We start from the raw sequence: 17,419 nt of genomic DNA, 5'->3' as shown, positions 1-17,419 counted from the left end.
TTTAGATGGAAATAAATCCTATAGAATCTACGGGCACAATCCCATGCATGTTTAGACAGAAATAATTCCTACAGTAACTAAGGGCACTATCCCATGTATGTTTAGATGGAAATAAGTCCTAAAGTATCTAAGGGCGCAATCCCATGCATGTTTAGATGGAAAGAAGTCCTACAGTACCTCAGAGCACAATCCTATGCATGTTTAGACAGAAATAACTCCTTTAATATGCAAGGTTATTATCCTATGCATGTTTAGACAGAAATAAGTGCTACAGTATCAAAGGGCACAATCCTATGCATATTTAGACAGAAATAACTCCTATAATATCCAAGGGCATAATCCTATGTATGTATAGACAGATATAAGTCCTACAGTATATAAGGGCACAATATTATGCGTGTTTAGACAGAAATAAGCGCTATGATATCCAAGGGCACAATCCCATGCATATTTAGACGGAAATAAGTCCTACGGTATCTAAGGGTACAATCCCATGCATGTTTAGCTGAAAATAAGTCATACAGTATCTAGGGGCACAATCCCATTCATGTTTAGACAGAAATAAGTCCTACAGTATCTAAGGGCAGAATCCCATCGATGTTTAAACGGAAATAAGTCCTACACTATCTAAGGGCACAATCCCATCCATGTTTAGACAGAAATAAGTCCTACAGTATCTAAGGGTGCAATCCCATCCATGTTTAGATTGAAATAAGTCCTACAGTATCTAAGGGAGCAATCCCATCCGTGTTTAGACAGAAATAAGTCCGAACATATCTAAGGGCACAATCTTATGCATGTTTAGACAGAAATAACTCCGATAATATCCAAGGGCATAATCCTATGCATGTCTAGACAGAAATAAGTGCTACAGTATCTAAGGACACAATCCCATGCAGCTTTAGACATGAATAAGTCCTACAGTATCTAAGGGCACAATCCCATGAATATTTAGACAGAAATAAGTCCTACGGTATCTAAGGGAACAATCCCATGCATGTTGAGACAGAATTAACTCCTATAATAGCAAAGGGCACAATCCTATGCAAGTTTAGAAAGAAATAAGTCCTACAGTATCCAAGGACACAATCCCATGAATGTTTAGATGGAAATAAGTCCTACTGTATCTAAGGGCACAATCCCATGCATGTTTAGACAAAAATGAGTCCTATAGAATCTAAGGGCGCAATCCCATCCATGGTTAGATGGAAATAAGTCCTACAGTATCTAAAGCCACAATCCCATGCATGATTAGACGGAAATAAGTCCTACAGTTTCTAAGAACACAATCCTATGCATGTTGAGACAGAAATAACTCCTATAATATCCAAGGGCACAATCCTATGCACGTTTATAAAGAAATAAATCCTACAGTATCTAAGGTCACAATCCTATGCATGTTTACACAGAAATAACTGCAATCATATCCTAGGGCACAATCCTATGCATGTCTAGACAGAGATAAGTGCTACAGTATCTAAGGGCACAATCCTATGCATGTTTACACAGAAAAAAGCCCTATAATATCCAAGGGCACAATCTCATGTATGTTTAGAAGGAAATAAGTCCTACAATATCTAAGGGCACAATCCCATGCATGTTAACATGGAAATAAGTCCTACAGTATATAAGGGCACAATCCCATGCATGTTTAGACGGAAAGAAGTCTTACAGTATCTAAGGACACAATCCAATGCATGTTTAGACGGAAATAAGTCCTACAGTATCCAAGGGCACAATCTCATTTATCTTTAGAAGGAAATAAGTCCTACAATATCTAAGGGCACAATCCCATGCATGTTAACATGGAAATAAGTCCTACAGTATCCAAGGGCAGAATCTCATGCATATTTAGACGGAAATAATCCTACAGTATATAAGGGTGTCATCCCATCCATGTTTAGATAGAAATAAGTCCTACAGTATCTATGGGAGCAATCCCATCCATGTTTAGATGGAAATAAGTCCTAGAGTATCTCAGGGAGCAATCCCATCCGTGTTTAGACAGAAATAAGTCTGACGATATCTAAGGGCACAATCTTATGCATGTTTAGACAGAAATAACTCCGATAATATCCAAGGGCATAATCCTATGCATGTCTAGAGAAAAATAAGTGCTACGGTCTCTAAGGACACAATCCCATGCAGCTTTAGACATGAATAACTCCTACAGTATCTAAGGGCACAATCCCATGCATGTTTAGATGGAAAGAAGTCCTACACTATCTAAAAGCGCAATCCCATCCATGTTAAAACGGAAAGAAGTCCTATAGTATCTAAGGGCGCAATCCCATGCATGTTTAGATGGAAATAAGTCCTGTAGTGTCTACGGGCACAATCCCATACATGTTTAGATGGAAATAAGTCCTACAGTATCTAAAGGCGCAGTCTGATGCATGTTTTGATGGAAATATGTCCTACAGTATCTATGGGAGCAATCCCATCCATGTTTAGATGGAAATAAGTCCTAGAGTATCTCAGGGAGCAATCCCATCCGTGTTTAGACAGAAATAAGTCTGACGATATCTAAGGGCACAATCTTATGCATGTTTAGACAGAAATAACTCCGATAATATCCAAGGGCATAATCCTATGCATGTCTAGAGAAAAATAAGTGCTACAGTATCTAAGGACACAATCCCATGCAGCTTTAGACATGAATAACTCCTACAGTATCTAAGGGCACAATCCCATGCATGTTTAGACAGAAAAAAGTCCTACGGTATCTAAGGGAACAATCCCATGCATGTTGAGACAGAAATAACTCCTATAACATCAAAGGGCACAATCCTATGCACGTTTAGAAAGAAATAAGTCCTACAGTATCTAAGGACACAATCCCATGAAGCTTTAGATGGAAATAAGTCCTACTGTATCTAAGGGAACAATCCCATGCATGGTTAGACAAAAATGAGTCCTATAAAATCTAAGGGCGCAATCCCATCCATGGTTAGATGGAAATAAGTCCTACAGTATCTAAAGCCACAATCCCATGCATGATTAGACGGAAATAAGTCCTACAGTTTCTAAGAACACAATCCTATGCATGTTGAGACAGAAATAGCTCCTATAATATCCAAGGGCACAATCCTATGCACGTTTAGAAAGAAATAAGTCCTACAGTATCTAAGGTCACAATGCTATGCATGTTTATACAGAAATAACTGCAATCATATCCAAGGGCACAATCCTATGCATGTCTAGACAGAGATAAGTGCTACATTATCTAAGGGCACAATCCTATGCATGTTTACACAGAAAAAACCCTATAATATCCAACGGCACAATCTCAGGTATGTTTAGAAGGAAATAAGTCCTACAATATCTAAGGGCACAATCCCATGCATGTTAACATGGAAATAAGTCCTACAGTATATAAGGGCACAATCCCATGCATGTTTAGACGGAAAGAAGTCTTACAGTATCTAAGGAAACAATCCAATGCATGTTTAGACGGAAATAAGTCCTACAGTATCTAAGGGAGAAATCCCATCCATGTTGACACGGAAATAAGTCCTACAGTATCCAAGGGCACAATCTCATGCATCTTTCGACCGAAATAATCCTACAGTATATAAGGGTGTCATCCCATCCATGTTTAAATGGAAAGAAGTCCTACAGTATCTAAGGGCACAATCCAATGCATGTTTAGATGAAAATAAGTCATACAGTATCTAGGGGCACAATCCCATTCATGTTTAGACAGAAATAAGTCCTACAGTATCTATGGGCACAATCCCATGCATGTTTAGACAGAAATAAGTCCTACAGTATCAAAGGGATCAATCCCATCCATGTTTAGACAGAAATAAGTCCTAAAGTATCTAAGGGTGCAATCCCATCCATGTTTAGACAGAAATAATTCCTACATTAACTAAGGGCACAATCCCATGTATGTTTAGATGGAAATAAGTCCTAAAGTATCTAAGGGCGCAATCCCATGCATGTTTAGATGGAAAGAAGTCCTATAGTATCTAAGGGCGCAATCCCATGCATATTTAGATGGAAATAAATCCTACAGTATCTAAAGGCGCAATCCGATGCATGTTTAGATGGAAATTTGTCCTAAAATATCTAAGGGAGCAATTCCATCCATATTTAGACGGAAAGAAGTCCTACAGTATCTAAGGGTGCAATCCCATCCATGTTTAGATCGAAATAAGTCCTACAGTATCTAAGGGCACAAACCATGCATGTTTAGATGGAAATAAATCCTATAGAATCTACGGGCACAATCCCATGCATGTTTAGACAGAAATAATTCCTACAGTAACTAAGGGCACTATCCCATGTATGTTTAGATGGAAATAAGTCCTAAAGTATCTAAGGGCGCAATCCCATGCATGTTTAGATGGAAAGAAGTCCTACAGTACCTCAGAGCACAATCCTATGCATGTTTAGACAGAAATAACTCCTTTAATATGCAAGGTTATTATCCTATGCATGTTTAGACAGAAATAAGTGCTACAGTATCAAAGGGCACAATCCTATGCATATTTAGACAGAAATAACTCCTATAATATCCAAGGGCATAATCCTATGTATGTATAGACAGATATAAGTCCTACAGTATATAAGGGCACAATATTATGCGTGTTTAGACAGAAATAAGCGCTATGATATCCAAGGGCACAATCCCATGCATATTTAGACGGAAATAAGTCCTACGGTATCTAAGGGTACAATCCCATGCATGTTTAGCTGAAAATAAGTCATACAGTATCTAGGGGCACAATCCCATTCATGTTTAGACAGAAATAAGTCCTACAGTATCTAAGGGCAGAATCCCATCGATGTTTAAACGGAAATAAGTCCTACACTATCTAAGGGCACAATCCCATCCATGTTTAGACAGAAATAAGTCCTACAGTATCTAAGGGTGCAATCCCATCCATGTTTAGATTGAAATAAGTCCTACAGTATCTAAGGGAGCAATCCCATCCGTGTTTAGACAGAAATAAGTCCGAACATATCTAAGGGCACAATCTTATGCATGTTTAGACAGAAATAACTCCGATAATATCCAAGGGCATAATCCTATGCATGTCTAGACAGAAATAAGTGCTACAGTATCTAAGGACACAATCCCATGCAGCTTTAGACATGAATAAGTCCTACAGTATCTAAGGGCACAATCCCATGAATATTTAGACAGAAATAAGTCCTACGGTATCTAAGGGAACAATCCCATGCATGTTGAGACAGAATTAACTCCTATAATAGCAAAGGGCACAATCCTATGCAAGTTTAGAAAGAAATAAGTCCTACAGTATCCAAGGACACAATCCCATGAATGTTTAGATGGAAATAAGTCCTACTGTATCTAAGGGCACAATCCCATGCATGTTTAGACAAAAATGAGTCCTATAGAATCTAAGGGCGCAATCCCATCCATGGTTAGATGGAAATAAGTCCTACAGTATCTAAAGCCACAATCCCATGCATGATTAGACGGAAATAAGTCCTACAGTTTCTAAGAACACAATCCTATGCATGTTGAGACAGAAATAACTCCTATAATATCCAAGGGCACAATCCTATGCACGTTTATAAAGAAATAAATCCTACAGTATCTAAGGTCACAATCCTATGCATGTTTACACAGAAATAACTGCAATCATATCCTAGGGCACAATCCTATGCATGTCTAGACAGAGATAAGTGCTACAGTATCTAAGGGCACAATCCTATGCATGTTTACACAGAAAAAAGCCCTATAATATCCAAGGGCACAATCTCATGTATGTTTAGAAGGAAATAAGTCCTACAATATCTAAGGGCACAATCCCATGCATGTTAACATGGAAATAAGTCCTACAGTATATAAGGGCACAATCCCATGCATGTTTAGACGGAAAGAAGTCTTACAGTATCTAAGGACACAATCCAATGCATGTTTAGACGGAAATAAGTCCTACAGTATCCAAGGGCACAATCTCATTTATCTTTAGAAGGAAATAAGTCCTACAATATCTAAGGGCACAATCCCATGCATGTTAACATGGAAATAAGTCCTACAGTATCCAAGGGCAGAATCTCATGCATCTTTAGACGGAAATAATCCTACAGTATATAAGGGTGTCATCCCATCCATGTTTAGATAGAAATAAGTCCTACAGTATCTATGGGAGCAATCCCATCCATGTTTAGATGGAAATAAGTCCTAGAGTATCTCAGGGAGCAATCCCATCCGTGTTTAGACAGAAATAAGTCTGACGATATCTAAGGGCACAATCTTATGCATGTTTAGACAGAAATAACTCCGATAATATCCAAGGGCATAATCCTATGCATGTCTAGAGAAAAATAAGTGCTACAGTCTCTAAGGACACAATCCCATGCAGCTTTAGACATGAATAACTCCTACAGTATCTAAGGGCACAATCCCATGCATGTTTAGATGGAAAGAAGTCCTACACTATCTAAAAGCGCAATCCCATCCATGTTAAAACGGAAAGAAGTCCTATAGTATCTAAGGGCGCAATCCCATGCATGTTTAGATGGAAATAAGTCCTGTAGTGTCTACGGGCACAATCCCATGCATGTTTAGATGGAAATAAGTCCTACAGTATCTAAAGGCGCAGTCTGATGCATGTTTTGATGGAAATATGTCCTACAGTATCTATGGGAGCAATCCCATCCATGTTTAGATGGAAATAAGTCCTAGAGTATCTCAGGGAGCAATCCCATCCGTGTTTAGACAGAAATAAGTCTGACGATATCTAAGGGCACAATCTTATGCATGTTTAGACAGAAATAACTCCGATAATATCCAAGGGCATAATCCTATGCATGTCTAGAGAAAAATAAGTGCTACAGTATCTAAGGACACAATCCCATGCAGCTTTAGACATGAATAAGTCCTACAGTATCTAAGGGCACAATCCCATGAATATTTAGACAGAAATAAGTCCTACGGTATCTAAGGGAACAATCCCATGCATGTTGAGACAGAATTAACTCCTATAATAGCAAAGGGCACAATCCTATGCAAGTTTAGAAAGAAATAAGTCCTACAGTATCCAAGGACACAATCCCATGAATGTTTAGATGGAAATAAGTCCTACTGTATCTAAGGGCACAATCCCATGCATGTTTAGACAAAAATGAGTCCTATAGAATCTAAGGGCGCAATCCCATCCATGGTTAGATGGAAATAAGTCCTACAGTATCTAAAGCCACAATCCCATGCATGATTAGACGGAAATAAGTCCTACAGTTTCTAAGAACACAATCCTATGCATGTTGAGACAGAAATAACTCCTATAATATCCAAGGGCACAATCCTATGCACGTTTATAAAGAAATAAATCCTACAGTATCTAAGGTCACAATCCTATGCATGTTTACACAGAAATAACTGCAATCATATCCTAGGGCACAATCCTATGCATGTCTAGACAGAGATAAGTGCTACAGTATCTAAGGGCACAATCCTATGCATGTTTAGACAGAAAAAAGCCCTATAATATCCAAGGGCACAATCTCATGTATGTTTAGAAGGAAATAAGTCCTACAATATCTAAGGGCACAATCCCATGCATGTTAACATGGAAATAAGTCCTACAGTATATAAGGGCACAATCCCATGCATGTTTAGACGGAAAGAAGTCTTACAGTATCTAAGGACACAATCCAATGCATGTTTAGACGGAAATAAGTCCTACAGTATCCAAGGGCACAATCTCATTTATCTTTAGAAGGAAATAAGTCCTACAATATCTAAGGGCACAATCCCATGCATGTTAACATGGAAATAAGTCCTACAGTATCCAAGGGCAGAATCTCATGCATCTTTAGACGGAAATAATCCTACAGTATATAAGGGTGTCATCCCATCCATGTTTAGATAGAAATAAGTCCTACAGTATCTATGGGAGCAATCCCATCCATGTTTAGATGGAAATAAGTCCTAGAGTATCTCAGGGAGCAATCCCATCCGTGTTTAGACAGAAATAAGTCTGACGATATCTAAGGGCACAATCTTATGCATGTTTAGACAGAAATAACTCCGATAATATCCAAGGGCATAATCCTATGCATGTCTAGAGAAAAATAAGTGCTACAGTCTCTAAGGACACAATCCCATGCAGCTTTAGACATGAATAACTCCTACAGTATCTAAGGGCACAATCCCATGCATGTTTAGATGGAAAGAAGTCCTACACTATCTAAAAGCGCAATCCCATCCATGTTAAAACGGAAAGAAGTCCTATAGTATCTAAGGGCGCAATCCCATGCATGTTTAGATGGAAATAAGTCCTGTAGTGTCTACGGGCACAATCCCATGCATGTTTAGATGGAAATAAGTCCTACAGTATCTAAAGGCGCAGTCTGATGCATGTTTTGATGGAAATATGTCCTACAGTATCTATGGGAGCAATCCCATCCATGTTTAGATGGAAATAAGTCCTAGAGTATCTCAGGGAGCAATCCCATCCGTGTTTAGACAGAAATAAGTCTGACGATATCTAAGGGCACAATCTTATGCATGTTTAGACAGAAATAACTCCGATAATATCCAAGGGCATAATCCTATGCATGTCTATAGAAAAATAAGTGCTACAGTATCTAAGGACACAATCCCATGCAGCTTTAGACATGAATAACTCCTACAGTATCTAAGGGCACAATCCCATGCATGTTTAGACAGAAAAAAGTCCTACGGTATCTAAGGGAACAATCCCATGCATGTTGAGACAGAAATAACTCCTATAACATCAAAGGGCACAATCCTATGCACGTTTAGAAAGAAATAAGTCCTACAGTATCTAAGGACACAATCCCATGAAGCTTTAGATGGAAATAAGTCCTACTGTATCTAAGGGAACAATCCCATGCATGTTTAGACAAAAATGAGTCCTATAAAATCTAAGGGCGCAATCCCATCCATGGTTAGATGGAAATAAGTCCTACAGTATCTAAAGCCACAATCCCATGCATGATTAGACGGAAATAAGTCCTACAGTTTCTAAGAACACAATCCTATGCATGTTGAGACAGAAATAGCTCCTATAATATCCAAGGGCACAATCCTATGCACGTTTAGAAAGAAATAAGTCCTACAGTATCTAAGGTCACAATGCTATGCATGTTTATACAGAAATAACTGCAATCATATCCAAGGGCACAATCCTATGCATGTCTAGACAGAGATAAGTGCTACATTATCTAAGGGCACAATCCTATACATGTTTACACAGAAAAAACCCTATAATATCCAACGGCACAATCTCAGGTATGTTTAGAAGGAAATAAGTCCTACAATATCTAAGGGCACAATCCCATGCATGTTAACATGGAAATAAGTCCTACAGTATATAAGGGCACAATCCCATGCATGTTTAGACGGAAAGAAGTCTTACAGTATCTAAGGAAACAATCCAATGCATGTTTAGACGGAAATAAGTCCTACAGTATCTAAGGGAGAAATCCCATCCATGTTGACACGGAAATAAGTCCTACAGTATCCAAGGGCACAATCTCATGCATCTTTCTACTGAAATAATCCTACAGTATATAAGGGTGTCATCCCATCCATGTTTAAATGGAAAGAAGTCCTACAGTATCTAAGGGCACAATCCAATGCATGTTTAGATGAAAATAAGTCATACAGTATCTAGGGGCACAATCCCATTCATGTTTAGACAGAAATAAGTCCTACAGTATCTATGGGCACAATCCCATGCATGTTTAGACAGAAATAAGTCCTACAGTATCAAAGGGATCAATCCCATCCATGTTTAGACAGAAATAAGTCCTAAAGTATCTAAGGGTGCAATCCCATCCATGTTTAGACAGAAATAATTCCTACATTAACTAAGGGCACAATCCCATGTATGTTTAGATGGAAATAAGTCCTAAAGTATCTAAGGGCGCAATCCCATGCATGTTTAGATGGAAAGAAGTCCTATAGTATCTAAGGGCGCAATCCCATGCATATTTAGATGGAAATAAATCCTACAGTATCTAAAGGCGCAATCCGATGCATGTTTAGATGGAAATTTGTCCTAAAATATCTAAGGGAGCAATTCCATCCATATTTAGACGGAAAGAAGTCCTACAGTATCTAAGGGTGCAATCCCATCCATGTTTAGATCGAAATAAGTCCTACAGTATCTAAGGGCACAAACCATGCATGTTTAGATGGAAATAAATCCTATAGAATCTACGGGCACAATCCCATGCATGTTTAGACAGAAATAATTCCTACAGTAACTAAGGGCACTATCCCATGTATGTTTAGATGGAAATAAGTCCTAAAGTATCTAAGGGCGCAATCCCATGAATGTTTAGATGGAAAGAAGTCCTACAGTACCTCAGAGCACAATCCTATGCATGTTTAGACAGAAATAACTCCTTTAATATGCAAGGTTATTATCCTATGCATGTTTAGACAGAAATAAGTGCTACAGTATCAAAGGGCACAATCCTATGCATATTTAGACAGAAATAACTCCTATAATATCCAAGGGCATAATCCTATGTATGTATAGACAGATATAAGTCCTACAGTATATAAGGGCACAATATTATGCGTGTTTAGACAGAAATAAGCGCTATGATATCCAAGGGCACAATCCCATGCATATTTAGACGGAAATAAGTCCTACGGTATCTAAGGGTACAATCCCATGCATGTTTAGCTGAAAATAAGTCATACAGTATCTAGGGGCACAATCCCATTCATGTTTAGACAGAAATAAGTCCTACAGTATCTAAGGGCAGAATCCCATCGATGTTTAAACGGAAATAAGTCCTACACTATCTAAGGGCACAATCCCATCCATGTTTAGACAGAAATAAGTCCTACAGTATCTAAGGGTGCAATCCCATCCATGTTTAGATTGAAATAAGTCCTACAGTATCTAAGGGAGCAATCCCATCCGTGTTTAGACAGAAATAAGTCCGAACATATCTAAGGGCACAATCTTATGCATGTTTAGACAGAAATAACTCCGATAATATCCAAGGGCATAATCCTATGCATGTCTAGACAGAAATAAGTGCTACAGTATCTAAGGACACAATCCCATGCAGCTTTAGACATGAATAAGTCCTACAGTATCTAAGGGCACAATCCCATGAATATTTAGACAGAAATAAGTCCTACGGTATCTAAGGGAACAATCCCATGCATGTTGAGACAGAATTAACTCCTATAATAGCAAAGGGCACAATCCTATGCAAGTTTAGAAAGAAATAAGTCCTACAGTATCCAAGGACACAATCCCATGAATGTTTAGATGGAAATAAGTCCTACTGTATCTAAGGGCACAATCCCATGCATGTTTAGACAAAAATGAGTCCTATAGAATCTAAGGGCGCAATCCCATCCATGGTTAGATGGAAATAAGTCCTACAGTATCTAAAGCCACATTCCCATGCATGATTAGACGGAAATAAGTCCTACAGTTTCTAAGAACACAATCCTATGCATGTTGAGACAGAAATAACTCCTATAATATCCAAGGGCACAATCCTATGCACGTTTATAAAGAAATAAATCCTACAGTATCTAAGGTCACAATCCTATGCATGTTTACACAGAAATAACTGCAATCATATCCTAGGGCACAATCCTATGCATGTCTAGACAGAGATAAGTGCTACAGTATCTAAGGGCACAATCCTATGCATGTTTACACAGAAAAAAGCCCTATAATATCCAAGGGCACAATCTCATGTATGTTTAGAAGGAAATAAGTCCTACAATATCTAAGGGCACAATCCCATGCATGTTAACATGGAAATAAGTCCTACAGTATATAAGGGCACAATCCCATGCATGTTTAGACGGAAAGAAGTCTTACAGTATCTAAGGACACAATCCAATGCATGTTTAGACGGAAATAAGTCCTACAGTATCCAAGGGCACAATCTCATTTATCTTTAGAAGGAAATAAGTCCTACAATATCTAAGGGCACAATCCCATGCATGTTAACATGGAAATAAGTCCTACAGTATCCAAGGGCAGAATCTCATGCATCTTTAGACGGAAATAATCCTACAGTATATAAGGGTGTCATCCCATCCATGTTTAGATAGAAATAAGTCCTACAGTATCTATGGGAGCAATCCCATCCATGTTTAGATGGAAATAAGTCCTAGAGTATCTCAGGGAGCAATCCCATCCGTGTTTAGACAGAAATAAGTCTGACGATATCTAAGGGCACAATCTTATGCATGTTTAGACAGAAATAACTCCGATAATATCCAAGGGCATAATCCTATGCATGTCTAGAGAAAAATAAGTGCTACAGTCTCTAAGGACACAATCCCATGCAGCTTTAGACATGAATAACTCCTACAGTATCTAAGGGCACAATCCCATGCATGTTTAGATGGAAAGAAGTCCTACACTATCTAAAAGCGCAATCCCATCCATGTTAAAACGGAAAGAAGTCCTATAGTATCTAAGGGCGCAATCCCATGCATGTTTAGATGGAAATAAGTCCTGTAGTGTCTACGGGCACAATCCCATGCATGTTTAGATGGAAATAAGTCCTACAGTATCTAAAGGCGCAGTCTGATGCATGTTTTGATGGAAATATGTCCTACAGTATCTATGGGAGCAATCCCATCCATGTTTAGATGGAAATAAGTCCTAGAGTATCTCAGGGAGCAATCCCATCCGTGTTTAGACAGAAATAAGTCTGACGATATCTAAGGGCACAATCTTATGCATGTTTAGACAGAAATAACTCCGATAATATCCAAGGGCATAATCCTATGCATGTCTAGAGAAAAATAAGTGCTACAGTATCTAAGGACACAATCCCATGCAGCTTTAGACATGAATAAGTCCTACAGTATCTAAGGGCACAATCCCATGAATATTTAGACAGAAATAAGTCCTACGGTATCTAAGGGAACAATCCCATGCATGTTGAGACAGAATTAACTCCTATAATAGCAAAGGGCACAATCCTATGCAAGTTTAGAAAGAAATAAGTCCTACAGTATCCAAGGACACAATCCCATGAATGTTTAGATGGAAATAAGTCCTACTGTATCTAAGGGCACAATCCCATGCATGTTTAGACAAAAATGAGTCCTATAGAATCTAAGGGCGCAATCCCATCCATGGTTAGATGGAAATAAGTCCTACAGTATCTAAAGCCACAATCCCATGCATGATTAGACGGAAATAAGTCCTACAGTTTCTAAGAACACAATCCTATGCATGTTGAGACAGAAATAACTCCTATAATATCCAAGGGCACAATCCTATGCACGTTTATAAAGAAATAAATCCTACAGTATCTAAGGTCACAATCCTATGCATGTTTACACAGAAATAACTGCAATCATATCCTAGGGCACAATCCTATGCATGTCTAGACAGAGATAAGTGCTACAGTATCTAAGGGCACAATCCTATGCATGTTTACACAGAAAAAAGCCCTATAATATCCAAGGGCACAATCTCATGTATGTTTAGAAGGAAATAAGTCCTACAATATCTAAGGGCACAATCCCATGCATGTTAACATGGAAATAAGTCCTACAGTATATAAGGGCACAATCCCATGCATGTTTAGACGGAAAGAAGTCTTACAGTATCTAAGGACACAATCCAATGCATGTTTAGACGGAAATAAGTCCTACAGTATCCAAGGGCACAATCTCATTTATCTTTAGAAGGAAATAAGTCCTACAATATCTAAGGGCACAATCCCATGCATGTTAACATGGAAATAAGTCCTACAGTATCCAAGGGCAGAATCTCATGCATCTTTAGACGGAAATAATCCTACAGTATATAAGGGTGTCATCCCATCCATGTTTAGATAGAAATAAGTCCTACAGTATCTATGGGAGCAATCCCATCCATGTTTAGATGGAAATAAGTCCTAGAGTATCTCAGGGAGCAATCCCATCCGTGTTTAGACAGAAATAAGTCTGACGATATCTAAGGGCACAATCTTATGCATGTTTAGACAGAAATAACTCCGATAATATCCAAGGGCATAATCCTATGCATGTCTAGAGAAAAATAAGTGCTACAGTCTCTAAGGACACAATCCCATGCAGCTTTAGACATGAATAACTCCTACAGTATCTAAGGGCACAATCCCATGCATGTTTAGATGGAAAGAAGTCCTACACTATCTAAAAGCGCAATCCCATCCATGTTAAAACGGAAAGAAGTCCTATAGTATCTAAGGGCGCAATCCCATGCATGTTTAGATGGAAATAAGTCCTGTAGTGTCTACGGGCACAATCCCATGCATGTTTAGATGGAAATAAGTCCTACAGTATCTAAAGGCGCAGTCTGATGCATGTTTTGATGGAAATATGTCCTACAGTATCTATGGGAGCAATCCCATCCATGTTTAGATGGAAATAAGTCCTAGAGTATCTCAGGGAGCAATCCCATCCGTGTTTAGACAGAAATAAGTCTGACGATATCTAAGGGCACAATCTTATGCATGTTTAGACAGAAATAACTCCGATAATATCCAAGGGCATAATCCTATGCATGTCTAGAGAAAAATAAGTGCTACAGTATCTAAGGACACAATCCCATGCAGCTTTAGACATGAATAACTCCTACAGTATCTAAGGGCACAATCCCATGCATGTTTAGACAGAAAAAAGTCCTACGGTATCTAAGGGAACAATCCCATGCATGTTGAGACAGAAATAACTCCTATAACATCAAAGGGCACAATCCTATGCACGTTTAGAAAGAAATAAGTCCTACAGTATCTAAGGACACAATCCCATGAAGCTTTAGATGGAAATAAGTCCTACTGTATCTAAGGGAACAATCCCATGCATGTTTAGACAAAAATGAGTCCTATAAAATCTAAGGGCGCAATCCCATCCATGGTTAGATGGAAATAAGTCCTACAGTATCTAAAGCCACAATCCCATGCATGATTAGACGGAAATAAGTCCTACAGTTTCTAAGAACACAATCCTATGCATGTTGAGACAGAAATAGCTCCTATAATATCCAAGGGCACAATCCTATGCACGTTTAGAAAGAAATAAGTCCTACAGTATCTAAGGTCACAATGCTATGCATGTTTATACAGAAATAACTGCAATCATATCCAAGGGCACAATCCTATGCATGTCTAGACAGAGATAAGTGCTACATTATCTAAGGGCACAATCCTATGCATGTTTACACAGAAAAAACCCTATAATATCCAACGGCACAATCTCAGGTATGTTTAGAAGGAAATAAGTCCTACAATATCTAAGGGCACAATCCCATGCATGTTAACATGGAAATAAGTCCTACAGTATATAAGGGCACAATCCCATGCATGTTTAGACGGAAAGAAGTCTTACAGTATCTAAGGAAACAATCCAATGCATGTTTAGACGGAAATAAGTCCTACAGTATCTAAGGGAGAAATCCCATCCATGTTGACACGGAAATAAGTCCTACAGTATCCAAGGGCACAATCTCATGCATCTTTCGACCGAAATAATCCTACAGTATATAAGGGTGTCATCCCATCCATGTTTAAATGGAAAGAAGTCCTACAGTATCTAAGGGCACAATCCAATGCATGTTTAGATGAAAATAAGTCATACAGTATCTAGGGGCACAATCCCATTCATGTTTAGACAGAAATAAGTCCTACAGTATCTATGGGCACAATCCCATGCATGTTTAGACAGAAATAAGTCCTACAGTATCAAAGGGATCAATCCCATCCATGTTTAGACAGAAATAAGTCCTAAAGTATCTAAGGGTGCAATCCCATCCATGTTTAGACAGAAATAATTCCTACATTAACTAAGGGCACAATCCCATGTATGTTTAGATGGAAATAAGTCCTAAAGTATCTAAGGGCGCAATCCCATGCATGTTTAGATGGAAAGAAGTCCTATAGTATCTAAGGGCGCAATCCCATGCATATTTAGATGGAAATAAATCCTACAGTATCTAAAGGCGCAATCCGATGCATGTTTAGATGGAAATTTGTCCTAAAATATCTAAGGGAGCAATTCCATCCATATTTAGACGGAAAGAAGTCCTACAGTATCTAAGGGTGCAATCCCATCCATGTTTAGATCGAAATAAGTCCTACAGTATCTAAGGGCACAAACCATGCATGTTTAGATGGAAATAAATCCTATAGAATCTACGGGCACAATCCCATGCATGTTTAGACAGAAATAATTCCTACAGTAACTAAGGGCACTATCCCATGTATGTTTAGATGGAAATAAGTCCTAAAGTATCTAAGGGCGCAATCCCATGCATGTTTAGATGGAAAGAAGTCCTACAGTACCTCAGAGCACAATCCTATGCATGTTTAGACAGAAATAACTCCTTTAATATGCAAGGTTATTATCCTATGCATGTTTAGACAGAAATAAGTGCTACAGTATCAAAGGGCACAATCCTATGCATATTTAGACAGAAATAACTCCTATAATATCCAAGGGCATAATCCTATGTATGTATAGACAGATATAAGTCCTACAGTATATAAGGGCACAATATTATGCGTGTTTAGACAGAAATAAGCGCTATGATATCCAAGGGCACAATCCCATGCATATTTAGACGGAAATAAGTCCTACGGTATCTAAGGGTACAATCCCATGCATGTTTAGCTGAAAATAAGTCATACAGTATCTAGGGGCACAATCCCATTCATGTTTAGACAGAAATAAGTCCTACAGTATCTAAGGGCAGAATCCCATGGATGTTTAAACGGAAATAAGTCCTACACTATCTAAGGGCACAATCCCATCCATGTTTAGACAGAAATAAGTCCTACAGTATCTAAGGGTGCAATCCCATCCATGTTTAGATTGAAATAAGTCCTACAGTATCTAAGGGAGCAATCCCATCCGTGTTTAGACAGAAATAAGTCCGAACATATCTAAGGGCACAATCTTATGCATGTTTAGACAGAAATAACTCCGATAATATCCAAGGGCATAATCCTATGCATGTCTAGACAGAAATAAGTGCTACAGTATCTAAGGACACAATCCCATGCAGCTTTAGACATGAATAAGTCCTACAGTATCTAAGGGCACAATCCCATGAATATTTAGACAGAAATAAGTCCTACGGTATCTAAGGGAACAATCCCATGCATGTTGAGACAGAATTAACTCCTATAATAGCAAAGGGCACAATCCTATGCAAGTTTAGAAAGAAATAAGTCCTACAGTATCCAAGGACACAATCCCATGAATGTTTAGATGGAAATAAGTCCTACTGTATCTAAGGGCACAATCCCATGCATGTTTAGACAAAAATGAGTCCTATAGAATCTAAGGGCGCAATCCCATCCATGGTTAGATGGAAATAAGTCCTACAGTATCTAAAGCCACAATCCCATGCATGATTAGACGGAAATACGTCCTACAGTTTCTAAGAACACAATCCTATGCATGTTGAGACAGAAATAACTCCTATAATATCCAAGG

This window comes from Heloderma suspectum, chromosome 2, assembly GCF_057233095.1.
Source record: "Heloderma suspectum isolate Gila_16-S chromosome 2, 16-S_ref, whole genome shotgun sequence".
Lineage (NCBI taxonomy): Eukaryota > Metazoa > Chordata > Lepidosauria > Squamata > Helodermatidae > Heloderma > Heloderma suspectum.
The sequence above is the reverse complement of the archived record's forward strand: the minus strand, read 5'-3'. Positions refer to the sequence as shown.